The sequence below is a fragment of the Misgurnus anguillicaudatus genome, chromosome 6, assembly GCF_027580225.2.
Source record: "Misgurnus anguillicaudatus chromosome 6, ASM2758022v2, whole genome shotgun sequence".
NCBI classification, from domain to species: domain Eukaryota; kingdom Metazoa; phylum Chordata; class Actinopteri; order Cypriniformes; family Cobitidae; genus Misgurnus; species Misgurnus anguillicaudatus.
Window position 1 is genome coordinate 1,193,874 of NC_073342.2, and position 14,444 is coordinate 1,208,317.

General features: G+C 45.4%; 21 non-coding genes across 21 annotated transcripts; all 21 read left to right on the forward strand.

The window, feature by feature from the left end:
- The first annotated feature begins 24 nt into the window (after positions 1–24).
- Positions 25–96, forward strand: trnac-gca (transfer RNA cysteine (anticodon GCA)). The gene has a single exon. It is a non-coding gene; the product is annotated as a tRNA-Cys (tRNA).
- Positions 97–606: 510 nt separating this feature from the next.
- On the forward strand, positions 607–679 carry trnav-cac (transfer RNA valine (anticodon CAC)). Its single transcript has one exon. It is a non-coding gene; the product is annotated as a tRNA-Val (tRNA).
- Positions 680–1,451: 772 nt separating this feature from the next.
- Positions 1,452–1,533, forward strand: trnas-gcu (transfer RNA serine (anticodon GCU)). Its single transcript has one exon. It is a non-coding gene; the product is annotated as a tRNA-Ser (tRNA).
- A 600-nt stretch (positions 1,534–2,133) lies between these two features.
- trnac-gca (transfer RNA cysteine (anticodon GCA)) lies at positions 2,134–2,205 on the forward strand. The gene has a single exon. It is a non-coding gene; the product is annotated as a tRNA-Cys (tRNA).
- A 510-nt stretch (positions 2,206–2,715) lies between these two features.
- Positions 2,716–2,788, forward strand: trnav-cac (transfer RNA valine (anticodon CAC)). The gene has a single exon. It is a non-coding gene; the product is annotated as a tRNA-Val (tRNA).
- A 772-nt stretch (positions 2,789–3,560) lies between these two features.
- On the forward strand, positions 3,561–3,642 carry trnas-gcu (transfer RNA serine (anticodon GCU)). The gene has a single exon. It is a non-coding gene; the product is annotated as a tRNA-Ser (tRNA).
- Positions 3,643–4,242: 600 nt separating this feature from the next.
- Positions 4,243–4,314, forward strand: trnac-gca (transfer RNA cysteine (anticodon GCA)). The gene has a single exon. It is a non-coding gene; the product is annotated as a tRNA-Cys (tRNA).
- A 510-nt stretch (positions 4,315–4,824) lies between these two features.
- trnav-cac (transfer RNA valine (anticodon CAC)) lies at positions 4,825–4,897 on the forward strand. Its single transcript has one exon. It is a non-coding gene; the product is annotated as a tRNA-Val (tRNA).
- A 772-nt stretch (positions 4,898–5,669) lies between these two features.
- On the forward strand, positions 5,670–5,751 carry trnas-gcu (transfer RNA serine (anticodon GCU)). The gene has a single exon. It is a non-coding gene; the product is annotated as a tRNA-Ser (tRNA).
- A 600-nt stretch (positions 5,752–6,351) lies between these two features.
- trnac-gca (transfer RNA cysteine (anticodon GCA)) lies at positions 6,352–6,423 on the forward strand. The gene has a single exon. It is a non-coding gene; the product is annotated as a tRNA-Cys (tRNA).
- Positions 6,424–6,933: 510 nt separating this feature from the next.
- Positions 6,934–7,006, forward strand: trnav-cac (transfer RNA valine (anticodon CAC)). Its single transcript has one exon. It is a non-coding gene; the product is annotated as a tRNA-Val (tRNA).
- Positions 7,007–7,778: 772 nt separating this feature from the next.
- Positions 7,779–7,860, forward strand: trnas-gcu (transfer RNA serine (anticodon GCU)). Its single transcript has one exon. It is a non-coding gene; the product is annotated as a tRNA-Ser (tRNA).
- A 600-nt stretch (positions 7,861–8,460) lies between these two features.
- On the forward strand, positions 8,461–8,532 carry trnac-gca (transfer RNA cysteine (anticodon GCA)). The gene has a single exon. It is a non-coding gene; the product is annotated as a tRNA-Cys (tRNA).
- Positions 8,533–9,042: 510 nt separating this feature from the next.
- trnav-cac (transfer RNA valine (anticodon CAC)) lies at positions 9,043–9,115 on the forward strand. Its single transcript has one exon. It is a non-coding gene; the product is annotated as a tRNA-Val (tRNA).
- Positions 9,116–9,887: 772 nt separating this feature from the next.
- Positions 9,888–9,969, forward strand: trnas-gcu (transfer RNA serine (anticodon GCU)). The gene has a single exon. It is a non-coding gene; the product is annotated as a tRNA-Ser (tRNA).
- Positions 9,970–10,569: 600 nt separating this feature from the next.
- trnac-gca (transfer RNA cysteine (anticodon GCA)) lies at positions 10,570–10,641 on the forward strand. Its single transcript has one exon. It is a non-coding gene; the product is annotated as a tRNA-Cys (tRNA).
- A 510-nt stretch (positions 10,642–11,151) lies between these two features.
- On the forward strand, positions 11,152–11,224 carry trnav-cac (transfer RNA valine (anticodon CAC)). Its single transcript has one exon. It is a non-coding gene; the product is annotated as a tRNA-Val (tRNA).
- Positions 11,225–11,996: 772 nt separating this feature from the next.
- Positions 11,997–12,078, forward strand: trnas-gcu (transfer RNA serine (anticodon GCU)). Its single transcript has one exon. It is a non-coding gene; the product is annotated as a tRNA-Ser (tRNA).
- A 600-nt stretch (positions 12,079–12,678) lies between these two features.
- Positions 12,679–12,750, forward strand: trnac-gca (transfer RNA cysteine (anticodon GCA)). Its single transcript has one exon. It is a non-coding gene; the product is annotated as a tRNA-Cys (tRNA).
- A 510-nt stretch (positions 12,751–13,260) lies between these two features.
- Positions 13,261–13,333, forward strand: trnav-cac (transfer RNA valine (anticodon CAC)). The gene has a single exon. It is a non-coding gene; the product is annotated as a tRNA-Val (tRNA).
- Positions 13,334–14,105: 772 nt separating this feature from the next.
- Positions 14,106–14,187, forward strand: trnas-gcu (transfer RNA serine (anticodon GCU)). The gene has a single exon. It is a non-coding gene; the product is annotated as a tRNA-Ser (tRNA).
- The last annotated feature ends 257 nt before the right edge of the window (positions 14,188–14,444 follow it).

Sequence of the window (14,444 nt, forward strand, 5' to 3'; positions counted from 1 at the left end):
TCTTCAGCGTGGTGTTGGTTTCACGGGGGTATAGCTCAGTGGTAGAGCATTTGACTGCAGATCAAGAGGTCCCCGGTTCAAATCCGGGTGCCCCCTTAGAAAAAGCCCACATGCTTGCAGCGGTAGGTCGGCGTGCTAATGTTTCTGACGCAAAGTTCGTCCTGGAACCTTGTAACGCAGGTGTAGGCAACGTCATTCCTGGAGTGCCGCATTCCTGCAGAATTTATCTTCAGCTCTTATCGTAGCTCTGTGGCTAATTAAGGTCTAAAGGGTCGGCTGAAAACTACAAAACTAGGTTTTATCAGGGTTGGAAATAAAATCTGCAGTACTGCAGCATTACAGGGCCGACGTTGCCCACCACGGTTGTAACGCTAAAGCCGGACATACACTGTGGGATTTCAGCACAATCGTGGCTAAATGCCAACGTACAAGGTTTGCCTGTTCCAAAAGACACATACATGCATTCCCAGCAAATGCGTCGCCTTTCTCATACAGTATGTGCGGTTACTTTAAACGACCGTTAGGGGTTTTCCCTTTAAAATGTGTGGCGTACAGAGAAAATATGTGGCAGAATCTGTTCAAACAACCAGGGACCGTGTGAGGCAGGTTTCTGTAGTGTAGTGGTTATCACATTCGCCTCACACGCGAAAGGTCCTCGGTTCGAAACCGAGCAGAAACAGCATGTGCCTTTTGATACAAAGCCAGGTCAAACTTCTTTCGTGATGCACTTTACCATGAAGTGCCATGAAGCACTTTCAAAGTTACACACAGTGGTAGGTTTCCGCCTCACACGCGACAGGTGGCCTGCTCGCAAGTGTGCGAAAAGCATTGCCCCTTTGGGTAGTGTTGCACAGAAAGAGAAAATGTGTGGCCGAATCAATCAAAACAACCGAAGAATCCAAATGAGCAGGTTTCTATGGTGTAGTGGTTAACACGCTCGCCTCACACGCGAAAGGTTCTCGGTTCCTCTGAAATAAACGCTTTGTTAGAGATGTGAAAGGGTTTAAGCCACATTGATTTAATTACGTGAACAGTTAAATCAGTTTGCGAACCCGATCGTCGGTTTGTGAGAGTTAAACTTACGGCGGGTGAGGGTTTTAAAGTTCAGTCTACATTACCCAGCAATTTAGGCCAACGAAAACCTCTTGTTCCCTTTACGTAAAGTCTTGAATGGTTTTCGCCTGTTTCATGTTGAAATCTGTTGAAAACAATTTTGAAAAAAACCCCTATCATTTAAAGGTCAGTCCTTCTTATGATATCTAAACATGTCTAAGGCGATGGATTGCTAATCCACAGTTCTCTTAACGCCTTTAACTTCCATTAGGCTGATATGAACGCTTTCTAAAAGATAGCATTTCATTACCTCAACAGTTGATTCAACTTGACACAAGCTGCTATGTACTTGCTGGTCGGTTAGGATTAGGGAAATGCCCAAAGGATGCGGTTCCAAGGACGAGGTGGCCGAGTGGTTAAGGCGATGGACTGCTAATCCATTGTGCTCTGCACGCGTGGGTTCGAATCCCATCCTCGTCGTTTGTCGTTACCTTTGAACTGCAACTGCAACCAAGGCGTATAAGCCACAATTTCAAGCCCTCCTGCAAAAAACATGTAATGCTGGAGGCCAAAACTTTTGCGTGAAGCAGAACTCTGTCGGCTGACTCCAGTGATCCGGGTTCAAACGTGGTGGAACTTTCTCAAATAACTCTTCCAGTTTACTGCATGACATTATACGGCAAGCGGTGGCAAGATACTAATAACTTCAAGGCTGTTACTGTTAGCACTCTGCATTTTGAATCCAGATTCTCAGGGGGCACTTGAGTGTTTTCAGACTCTAAAGTCCATCCTACGTGCCTACTGTCTAGAAAGTGGTAAAGACTAGGTTGAGGGGTTGCCTTTGTTGATGTTCAGTGTAAGTGGAACAGTACAGTACAGGAATCATAACAACTGGAAACATAAGCAGAATGGTTGAAAGCATACGTTGTCTCTACCACAATTTGTATAGGTCAGTGCTAGAGCATTTAACAGCAGATAGAGACGTCCCACGTTCACTTGGACATTCTCACGATGGCTTTAATTGCTGCGACGTACAACACGTGAAGCTTTTTCAATTCTTCAGCGTGGTGTTGGTTTCACGTGGGTATAGCTCAGTGGTAGAGCATTTGACTGCAGATCAAGAGGTCCCCGGTTCAAATCCGGGTGCCCCCTTAGAAAAAGCCCACATGCTTGCAGCGGTAGGTCGGCGTGCTGATGTTTCTGACGCAAAGTTCGTCCTGGAACCTTGTAACGCAGGTGTAGGCAACGTCATTCCTGGAGTGCCGCATTCCTGCAGAATTTATCTTCAGCTCTTATCGTAGCTCTGTGGCTAATTAAGGTCTAAAGGGTCGGCTGAAAACTACAAAACTAGGTTTTATCAGGGTTGGAAATAAAATCTGCAGTACTGCAGCATTACAGGGCCGACGTTGCCCACCACGGTTGTAACGCTAAAGCCGGACATACACTGTGGGATTTCAGCACAATCGTGGCTAAATGCCAACGTACAAGGTTTGCCTGTTCCAAAAGAAACATACATGCATTCCCAGCAAATGCGTCGCCTTTCTCATACAGTATGTGCGGTTACTTTAAACGACCGTTAGGGGTTTTCCCTTTAAAATGTGTGGCGTACAGAGAAAATATGTGGCAGAATCTGTTCAAACAACCAGGGACCGTGAGAGGCAGGTTTCTGTAGTGTAGTGGTTATCACATTCGCCTCACACGCGAAAGGTCCTCGGTTCGAAACCGAGCAGAAACAGCATGTGCCTTTTGATACAAAGCCAGGTCAAACTTCTTTCGTGATGCACTTTACCATGAAGTGCCATGAAGCACTTTCAAAGTTACACACAGTGGTAGGTTTCCGCCTCACACGCGACAGGTGGCCTGCTCGCAAGTGTGCGAAAAGCATTGCCCCTTTGGGGAGTGTTGCACAGAAAGAGAAAATGTGTGGCCGAATCAATCAAAACAACCGAAGAATCCAAATGAGCAGGTTTCTATGGTGTAGTGGTTAACACGCTCGCCTCACACGCGAAAGGTTCTCGGTTCCTCTGAAATAAACGCTTTGTTAGAGATGTGAAAGGGTTTAAGCCACATTGATTTAATTACGTGAACAGTTAAATCAGTTTGCGAACCCGATCGTCGGTTTGTGAGAGTTAAACTTACGGCGGGTGAGGGTTTTAAAGTTCAGTCTACATTACCCAGCAATTTAGGCCAACGAAAACCTCTTGTTCCCTTTACGTAAAGTCTTGAATGGTTTTCGCCTGTTTCATGTTGAAATCTGTTGAAAACAATTTTGAAAAAAACCCCTATCATTTAAAGGTCAGTCCTTTTTATGATATCTAAACATGTCTAAGGCGATGGATTGCTAATCCACAGTTCTCTTAACGCCTTTAACTTCCATTAGGCTGATATGAACGCTTTCTAAAAGATAGCATTTCATTACCTCAACAGTTGATTCAACTTGACACAAGCTGCTATGTACTTGCTGGTCGGTTAGGATTAGGGAAATGCCCAAAGGATGCGGTTCCAAGGACGAGGTGGCCGAGTGGTTAAGGCGATGGACTGCTAATCCATTGTGCTCTGCACGCGTGGGTTCGAATCCCATCCTCGTCGTTTGTCGTTACCTTTGAACTGCAACTGCAACCAAGGCGTATAAGCCACAATTTCAAGCCCTCCTGCAAAAAACATGTAATGCTGGAGGCCAAAACTTTTGCGTGAAGCAGAACTCTGTCGGCTGACTCCAGTGATCCGGGTTCAAACGTGGTGGAACTTTCTCAAATAACTCTTCCAGTTTACTGCATGACATTATACGGCAAGCGGTGGCAAGATACTAATAACTTCAAGGCTGTTACTGTTAGCACTCTGCATTTTGAATCCAGATTCTCAGGGGGCACTTGAGTGTTTTCAGACTCTAAAGTCCATCCTACGTGCCTACTGTCTAGAAAGTGGTAAAGACTAGGTTGAGGGGTTGCCTTTGTTGATGTTCAGTGTAAGTGGAACAGTACAGTACAGGAATCATAACAACTGGAAACATAAGCAGAATGGTTGAAAGCATACGTTGTCTCTACCACAATTTGTATAGGTCAGTGCTAGAGCATTTAACAGCAGATAGAGACGTCCCACGTTCACTTGGACATTCTCACGATGGCTTTAATTGCTGCGACGTACAACACGTGAAGCTTTTTCAATTCTTCAGCGTGGTGTTGGTTTCACGTGGGTATAGCTCAGTGGTAGAGCATTTGACTGCAGATCAAGAGGTCCCCGGTTCAAATCCGGGTGCCCCCTTAGAAAAAGCCCACATGCTTGCAGCGGTAGGTCGGCGTGCTGATGTTTCTGACGCAAAGTTCGTCCTGGAACCTTGTAACGCAGGTGTAGGCAACGTCATTCCTGGAGTGCCGCATTCCTGCAGAATTTATCTTCAGCTCTTATCGTAGCTCTGTGGCTAATTAAGGTCTAAAGGGTCGGCTGAAAACTACAAAACTAGGTTTTATCAGGGTTGGAAATAAAATCTGCAGTACTGCAGCATTACAGGGCCGACGTTGCCCACCACGGTTGTAACGCTAAAGCCGGACATACACTGTGGGATTTCAGCACAATCGTGGCTAAATGCCAACGTACAAGGTTTGCCTGTTCCAAAAGAAACATACATGCATTCCCAGCAAATGCGTCGCCTTTCTCATACAGTATGTGCGGTTACTTTAAACGACCGTTAGGGGTTTTCCCTTTAAAATGTGTGGCGTACAGAGAAAATATGTGGCAGAATCTGTTCAAACAACCAGGGACCGTGAGAGGCAGGTTTCTGTAGTGTAGTGGTTATCACATTCGCCTCACACGCGAAAGGTCCTCGGTTCGAAACCGAGCAGAAACAGCATGTGCCTTTTGATACAAAGCCAGGTCAAACTTCTTTCGTGATGCACTTTACCATGAAGTGCCATGAAGCACTTTCAAAGTTACACACAGTGGTAGGTTTCCGCCTCACACGCGACAGGTGGCCTGCTCGCAAGTGTGCGAAAAGCATTGCCCCTTTGGGGAGTGTTGCACAGAAAGAGAAAATGTGTGGCCGAATCAATCAAAACAACCGAAGAATCCAAATGAGCAGGTTTCTATGGTGTAGTGGTTAACACGCTCGCCTCACACGCGAAAGGTTCTCGGTTCCTCTGAAATAAACGCTTTGTTAGAGATGTGAAAGGGTTTAAGCCACATTGATTTAATTACGTGAACAGTTAAATCAGTTTGCGAACCCGATCGTCGGTTTGTGAGAGTTAAACTTACGGCGGGTGAGGGTTTTAAAGTTCAGTCTACATTACCCAGCAATTTAGGCCAACGAAAACCTCTTGTTCCCTTTACGTAAAGTCTTGAATGGTTTTCGCCTGTTTCATGTTGAAATCTGTTGAAAACAATTTTGAAAAAAACCCCTATCATTTAAAGGTCAGTCCTTTTTATGATATCTAAACATGTCTAAGGCGATGGATTGCTAATCCACAGTTCTCTTAACGCCTTTAACTTCCATTAGGCTGATATGAACGCTTTCTAAAAGATAGCATTTCATTACCTCAACAGTTGATTCAACTTGACACAAGCTGCTATGTACTTGCTGGTCGGTTAGGATTAGGGAAATGCCCAAAGGATGCGGTTCCAAGGACGAGGTGGCCGAGTGGTTAAGGCGATGGACTGCTAATCCATTGTGCTCTGCACGCGTGGGTTCGAATCCCATCCTCGTCGTTTGTCGTTACCGTTGAACTGCAACTGCAACCAAGGCGTATAAGCCACAATTTCAAGCCCTCCTGCAAAAAACATGTAATGCTGGAGGCCAAAACTTTTGCGTGAAGCAGAACTCTGTCGGCTGACTCCAGTGATCCGGGTTCAAACGTGGTGGAACTTTCTCAAATAACTCTTCCAGTTTACTGCATGACATTATACGGCAAGCGGTGGCAAGATACTAATAACTTCAAGGCTGTTACTGTTAGCACTCTGCATTTTGAATCCAGATTCTCAGGGGGCACTTGAGTGTTTTCAGACTCTAAAGTCCATCCTACGTGCCTACTGTCTAGAAAGTGGTAAAGACTAGGTTGAGGGGTTGCCTTTGTTGATGTTCAGTGTAAGTGGAACAGTACAGTACAGGAATCATAACAACTGGAAACATAAGCAGAATGGTTGAAAGCATACGTTGTCTCTACCACAATTTGTATAGGTCAGTGCTAGAGCATTTAACAGCAGATAGAGACGTCCCACGTTCACTTGGACATTCTCACGATGGCTTTAATTGCTGCGACGTACAACACGTGAAGCTTTTTCAATTCTTCAGCGTGGTGTTGGTTTCACGTGGGTATAGCTCAGTGGTAGAGCATTTGACTGCAGATCAAGAGGTCCCCGGTTCAAATCCGGGTGCCCCCTTAGAAAAAGCCCACATGCTTGCAGCGGTAGGTCGGCGTGCTGATGTTTCTGACGCAAAGTTCGTCCTGGAACCTTGTAACGCAGGTGTAGGCAACGTCATTCCTGGAGTGCCGCATTCCTGCAGAATTTATCTTCAGCTCTTATCGTAGCTCTGTGGCTAATTAAGGTCTAAAGGGTCGGCTGAAAACTACAAAACTAGGTTTTATCAGGGTTGGAAATAAAATCTGCAGTACTGCAGCATTACAGGGCCGACGTTGCCCACCACGGTTGTAACGCTAAAGCCGGACATACACTGTGGGATTTCAGCACAATCGTGGCTAAATGCCAACGTACAAGGTTTGCCTGTTCCAAAAGAAACATACATGCATTCCCAGCAAATGCGTCGCCTTTCTCATACAGTATGTGCGGTTACTTTAAACGACCGTTAGGGGTTTTCCCTTTAAAATGTGTGGCGTACAGAGAAAATATGTGGCAGAATCTGTTCAAACAACCAGGGACCGTGAGAGGCAGGTTTCTGTAGTGTAGTGGTTATCACATTCGCCTCACACGCGAAAGGTCCTCGGTTCGAAACCGAGCAGAAACAGCATGTGCCTTTTGATACAAAGCCAGGTCAAACTTCTTTCGTGATGCACTTTACCATGAAGTGCCATGAAGCACTTTCAAAGTTACACACAGTGGTAGGTTTCCGCCTCACACGCGACAGGTGGCCTGCTCGCAAGTGTGCGAAAAGCATTGCCCCTTTGGGGAGTGTTGCACAGAAAGAGAAAATGTGTGGCCGAATCAATCAAAACAACCGAAGAATCCAAATGAGCAGGTTTCTATGGTGTAGTGGTTAACACGCTCGCCTCACACGCGAAAGGTTCTCGGTTCCTCTGAAATAAACGCTTTGTTAGAGATGTGAAAGGGTTTAAGCCACATTGATTTAATTACGTGAACAGTTAAATCAGTTTGCGAACCCGATCGTCGGTTTGTGAGAGTTAAACTTACGGCGGGTGAGGGTTTTAAAGTTCAGTCTACATTACCCAGCAATTTAGGCCAACGAAAACCTCTTGTTCCCTTTACGTAAAGTCTTGAATGGTTTTCGCCTGTTTCATGTTGAAATCTGTTGAAAACAATTTTGAAAAAAACCCCTATCATTTAAAGGTCAGTCCTTTTTATGATTTCTAAACATGTCTAAGGCGATGGATTGCTAATCCACAGTTCTCTTAACGCCTTTAACTTCCATTAGGCTGATATGAACGCTTTCTAAAAGATAGCATTTCATTACCTCAACAGTTGATTCAACTTGACACAAGCTGCTATGTACTTGCTGGTCGGTTAGGATTAGGGAAATGCCCAAAGGATGCGGTTCCAAGGACGAGGTGGCCGAGTGGTTAAGGCGATGGACTGCTAATCCATTGTGCTCTGCACGCGTGGGTTCGAATCCCATCCTCGTCGTTTGTCGTTACCTTTGAACTGCAACTGCAACCAAGGCGTATAAGCCACAATTTCAAGCCCTCCTGCAAAAAACATGTAATGCTGGAGGCCAAAACTTTTGCGTGAAGCAGAACTCTGTCGGCTGACTCCAGTGATCCGGGTTCAAACGTGGTGGAACTTTCTCAAATAACTCTTCCAGTTTACTGCATGACATTATACGGCAAGCGGTGGCAAGATACTAATAACTTCAAGGCTGTTACTGTTAGCACTCTGCATTTTGAATCCAGATTCTCAGGGGGCACTTGAGTGTTTTCAGACTCTAAAGTCCATCCTACGTGCCTACTGTCTAGAAAGTGGTAAAGACTAGGTTGAGGGGTTGCCTTTGTTGATGTTCAGTGTAAGTGGAACAGTACAGTACAGGAATCATAACAACTGGAAACATAAGCAGAATGGTTGAAAGCATACGTTGTCTCTACCACAATTTGTATAGGTCAGTGCTAGAGCATTTAACAGCAGATAGAGACGTCCCACGTTCACTTGGACATTCTCACGATGGCTTTAATTGCTGCGACGTACAACACGTGAAGCTTTTTCAATTCTTCAGCGTGGTGTTGGTTTCACGGGGGTATAGCTCAGTGGTAGAGCATTTGACTGCAGATCAAGAGGTCCCCGGTTCAAATCCGGGTGCCCCCTTAGAAAAAGCCCACATGCTTGCAGCGGTAGGTCGGCGTGCTAATGTTTCTGACGCAAAGTTCGTCCTGGAACCTTGTAACGCAGGTGTAGGCAACGTCATTCCTGGAGTGCCGCATTCCTGCAGAATTTATCTTCAGCTCTTATCGTAGCTCTGTGGCTAATTAAGGTCTAAAGGGTCGGCTGAAAACTACAAAACTAGGTTTTATCAGGGTTGGAAATAAAATCTGCAGTACTGCAGCATTACAGGGCCGACGTTGCCCACCACGGTTGTAACGCTAAAGCCGGACATACACTGTGGGATTTCAGCACAATCGTGGCTAAATGCCAACGTACAAGGTTTGCCTGTTCCAAAAGACACATACATGCATTCCCAGCAAATGCGTCGCCTTTCTCATACAGTATGTGCGGTTACTTTAAACGACCGTTAGGGGTTTTCCCTTTAAAATGTGTGGCGTACAGAGAAAATATGTGGCAGAATCTGTTCAAACAACCAGGGACCGTGTGAGGCAGGTTTCTGTAGTGTAGTGGTTATCACATTCGCCTCACACGCGAAAGGTCCTCGGTTCGAAACCGAGCAGAAACAGCATGTGCCTTTTGATACAAAGCCAGGTCAAACTTCTTTCGTGATGCACTTTACCATGAAGTGCCATGAAGCACTTTCAAAGTTACACACAGTGGTAGGTTTCCGCCTCACACGCGACAGGTGGCCTGCTCGCAAGTGTGCGAAAAGCATTGCCCCTTTGGGGAGTGTTGCACAGAAAGAGAAAATGTGTGGCCGAATCAATCAAAACAACCGAAGAATCCAAATGAGCAGGTTTCTATGGTGTAGTGGTTAACACGCTCGCCTCACACGCGAAAGGTTCTCGGTTCCTCTGAAATAAACGCTTTGTTAGAGATGTGAAAGGGTTTAAGCCACATTGATTTAATTACGTGAACAGTTAAATCAGTTTGCGAACCCGATCGTCGGTTTGTGAGAGTTAAACTTACGGCGGGTGAGGGTTTTAAAGTTCAGTCTACATTACCCAGCAATTTAGGCCAACGAAAACCTCTTGTTCCCTTTACGTAAAGTCTTGAATGGTTTTCGCCTGTTTCATGTTGAAATCTGTTGAAAACAATTTTGAAAAAAACCCCTATCATTTAAAGGTCAGTCCTTTTTATGATTTCTAAACATGTCTAAGGCGATGGATTGCTAATCCACAGTTCTCTTAACGCCTTTAACTTCCATTAGGCTGATATGAACGCTTTCTAAAAGATAGCATTTCATTACCTCAACAGTTGATTCAACTTGACACAAGCTGCTATGTACTTGCTGGTCGGTTAGGATTAGGGAAATGCCCAAAGGATGCGGTTCCAAGGACGAGGTGGCCGAGTGGTTAAGGCGATGGACTGCTAATCCATTGTGCTCTGCACGCGTGGGTTCGAATCCCATCCTCGTCGTTTGTCGTTACCTTTGAACTGCAACTGCAACCAAGGCGTATAAGCCACAATTTCAAGCCCTCCTGCAAAAAACATGTAATGCTGGAGGCCAAAACTTTTGCGTGAAGCAGAACTCTGTCGGCTGACTCCAGTGATCCGGGTTCAAACGTGGTGGAACTTTCTCAAATAACTCTTCCAGTTTACTGCATGACATTATACGGCAAGCGGTGGCAAGATACTAATAACTTCAAGGCTGTTACTGTTAGCACTCTGCATTTTGAATCCAGATTCTCAGGGGGCACTTGAGTGTTTTCAGACTCTAAAGTCCATCCTACGTGCCTACTGTCTAGAAAGTGGTAAAGACTAGGTTGAGGGGTTGCCTTTGTTGATGTTCAGTGTAAGTGGAACAGTACAGTACAGGAATCATAACAACTGGAAACATAAGCAGAATGGTTGAAAGCATACGTTGTCTCTACCACAATTTGTATAGGTCAGTGCTAGAGCATTTAACAGCAGATAGAGACGTCCCACGTTCACTTGGACATTCTCACGATGGCTTTAATTGCTGCGACGTACAACACGTGAAGCTTTTTCAATTCTTCAGCGTGGTGTTGGTTTCACGGGGGTATAGCTCAGTGGTAGAGCATTTGACTGCAGATCAAGAGGTCCCCGGTTCAAATCCGGGTGCCCCCTTAGAAAAAGCCCACATGCTTGCAGCGGTAGGTCGGCGTGCTAATGTTTCTGACGCAAAGTTCGTCCTGGAACCTTGTAACGCAGGTGTAGGCAACGTCATTCCTGGAGTGCCGCATTCCTGCAGAATTTATCTTCAGCTCTTATCGTAGCTCTGTGGCTAATTAAGGTCTAAAGGGTCGGCTGAAAACTACAAAACTAGGTTTTATCAGGGTTGGAAATAAAATCTGCAGTACTGCAGCATTACAGGGCCGACGTTGCCCACCACGGTTGTAACGCTAAAGCCGGACATACACTGTGGGATTTCAGCACAATCGTGGCTAAATGCCAACGTACAAGGTTTGCCTGTTCCAAAAGACACATACATGCATTCCCAGCAAATGCGTCGCCTTTCTCATACAGTATGTGCGGTTACTTTAAACGACCGTTAGGGGTTTTCCCTTTAAAATGTGTGGCGTACAGAGAAAATATGTGGCAGAATCTGTTCAAACAACCAGGGACCGTGTGAGGCAGGTTTCTGTAGTGTAGTGGTTATCACATTCGCCTCACACGCGAAAGGTCCTCGGTTCGAAACCGAGCAGAAACAGCATGTGCCTTTTGATACAAAGCCAGGTCAAACTTCTTTCGTGATGCACTTTACCATGAAGTGCCATGAAGCACTTTCAAAGTTACACACAGTGGTAGGTTTCCGCCTCACACGCGACAGGTGGCCTGCTCGCAAGTGTGCGAAAAGCATTGCCCCTTTGGGGAGTGTTGCACAGAAAGAGAAAATGTGTGGCCGAATCAATCAAAACAACCGAAGAATCCAAATGAGCAGGTTTCTATGGTGTAGTGGTTAACACGCTCGCCTCACACGCGAAAGGTTCTCGGTTCCTCTGAAATAAACGCTTTGTTAGAGATGTGAAAGGGTTTAAGCCACATTGATTTAATTACGTGAACAGTTAAATCAGTTTGCGAACCCGATCGTCGGTTTGTGAGAGTTAAACTTACGGCGGGTGAGGGTTTTAAAGTTCAGTCTACATTACCCAGCAATTTAGGCCAACGAAAACCTCTTGTTCCCTTTACGTAAAGTCTTGAATGGTTTTCGCCTGTTTCATGTTGAAATCTGTTGAAAACAATTTTGAAAAAAACCCCTATCATTTAAAGGTCAGTCCTTCTTATGATATCTAAACATGTCTAAGGCGATGGATTGCTAATCCACAGTTCTCTTAACGCCTTTAACTTCCATTAGGCTGATATGAACGCTTTCTAAAAGATAGCATTTCATTACCTCAACAGTTGATTCAACTTGACACAAGCTGCTATGTACTTGCTGGTCGGTTAGGATTAGGGAAATGCCCAAAGGATGCGGTTCCAAGGACGAGGTGGCCGAGTGGTTAAGGCGATGGACTGCTAATCCATTGTGCTCTGCACGCGTGGGTTCGAATCCCATCCTCGTCGTTTGTCGTTACCTTTGAACTGCAACTGCAACCAAGGCGTATAAGCCACAATTTCAAGCCCTCCTGCAAAAAACATGTAATGCTGGAGGCCAAAACTTTTGCGTGAAGCAGAACTCTGTCGGCTGACTCCAGTGATCCGGGTTCAAACGTGGTGGAACTTTCTCAAATAACTCTTCCAGTTTACTGCATGACATTATACGGCAAGCGGTGGCAAGATACTAATAACTTCAAGGCTGTTACTGTTAGCACTCTGCATTTTGAATCCAGATTCTCAGGGGGCACTTGAGTGTTTTCAGACTCTAAAGTCCATCCTACGTGCCTACTGTCTAGAAAGTGGTAAAGACTAGGTTGAGGGGTTGCCTTTGTTGATGTTCAGTGTAAGTGGAACAGTACAGTACAGGAATCATAACAACTGGAAACATAAGCAGAATGGTTGAAAGCATACGTTGTCTCTACCACAATTTGTATAGGTCAGTGCTAGAGCATTTAACAGCAGATAGAGACGTCCCACGTTCACTTGGACATTCTCACGATGGCTTTAATTGCTGCGACGTACAACACGTGAAGCTTTTTCAATTCTTCAGCGTGGTGTTGGTTTCACGTGGGTATAGCTCAGTGGTAGAGCATTTGACTGCAGATCAAGAGGTCCCCGGTTCAAATCCGGGTGCCCCCTTAGAAAAAGCCCACATGCTTGCAGCGGTAGGTCGGCGTGCTGATGTTTCTGACGCAAAGTTCGTCCTGGAACCTTGTAACGCAGGTGTAGGCAACGTCATTCCTGGAGTGCCGCATTCCTGCAGAATTTATCTTCAGCTCTTATCGTAGCTCTGTGGCTAATTAAGGTCTAAAGGGTCGGCTGAAAACTACAAAACTAGGTTTTATCAGGGTTGGAAATAAAATCTGCAGTACTGCAGCATTACAGGGCCGACGTTGCCCACCACGGTTGTAACGCTAAAGCCGGACATACACTGTGGGATTTCAGCACAATCGTGGCTAAATGCCAACGTACAAGGTTTGCCTGTTCCAAAAGAAACATACATGCATTCCCAGCAAATGCGTCGCCTTTCTCATACAGTATGTGCGGTTACTTTAAACGACCGTTAGGGGTTTTCCCTTTAAAATGTGTGGCGTACAGAGAAAATATGTGGCAGAATCTGTTCAAACAACCAGGGACCGTGAGAGGCAGGTTTCTGTAGTGTAGTGGTTATCACATTCGCCTCACACGCGAAAGGTCCTCGGTTCGAAACCGAGCAGAAACAGCATGTGCCTTTTGATACAAAGCCAGGTCAAACTTCTTTCGTGATGCACTTTACCATGAAGTGCCATGAAGCACTTTCAAAGTTACACACAGTGGTAGGTTTCCGCCTCACACGCGACAGGTGGCCTGCTCGCAAGTGTGCGAAAAGCATTGCCCCTTTGGGGAGTGTTGCACAGAAAGAGAAAATGTGTGGCCGAATCAATCAAAACAACCGAAGAATCCAAATGAGCAGGTTTCTATGGTGTAGTGGTTAACACGCTCGCCTCACACGCGAAAGGTTCTCGGTTCCTCTGAAATAAACGCTTTGTTAGAGATGTGAAAGGGTTTAAGCCACATTGATTTAATTACGTGAACAGTTAAATCAGTTTGCGAACCCGATCGTCGGTTTGTGAGAGTTAAACTTACGGCGGGTGAGGGTTTTAAAGTTCAGTCTACATTACCCAGCAATTTAGGCCAACGAAAACCTCTTGTTCCCTTTACGTAAAGTCTTGAATGGTTTTCGCCTGTTTCATGTTGAAATCTGTTGAAAACAATTTTGAAAAAAACCCCTATCATTTAAAGGTCAGTCCTTTTTATGATATCTAAACATGTCTAAGGCGATGGATTGCTAATCCACAGTTCTCTTAACGCCTTTAACTTCCATTAGGCTGATATGAACGCTTTCTAAAAGATAGCATTTCATTACCTCAACAGTTGATTCAACTTGACACAAGCTGCTATGTACTTGCTGGTCGGTTAGGATTAGGGAAATGCCCAAAGGATGCGGTTCCAAGGACGAGGTGGCCGAGTGGTTAAGGCGATGGACTGCTAATCCATTGTGCTCTGCACGCGTGGGTTCGAATCCCATCCTCGTCGTTTGTCGTTACCTTTGAACTGCAACTGCAACCAAGGCGTATAAGCCACAATTTCAAGCCCTCCTGCAAAAAACATGTAATGCTGGAGGCCAAAACTTTTGCGTGAAGCAGAACTCTGTCGGCTGACTCCAGTGATCCGGGTTCAAACGTGGTGGAACTTTCTCAAATAACTCTTCCAGTTTACTGCATGACATTATACGGCAAGCGGTGGCAAGATACTAATAACTTCAAGGCTGTTACTGTTAGCACTCTGCATTT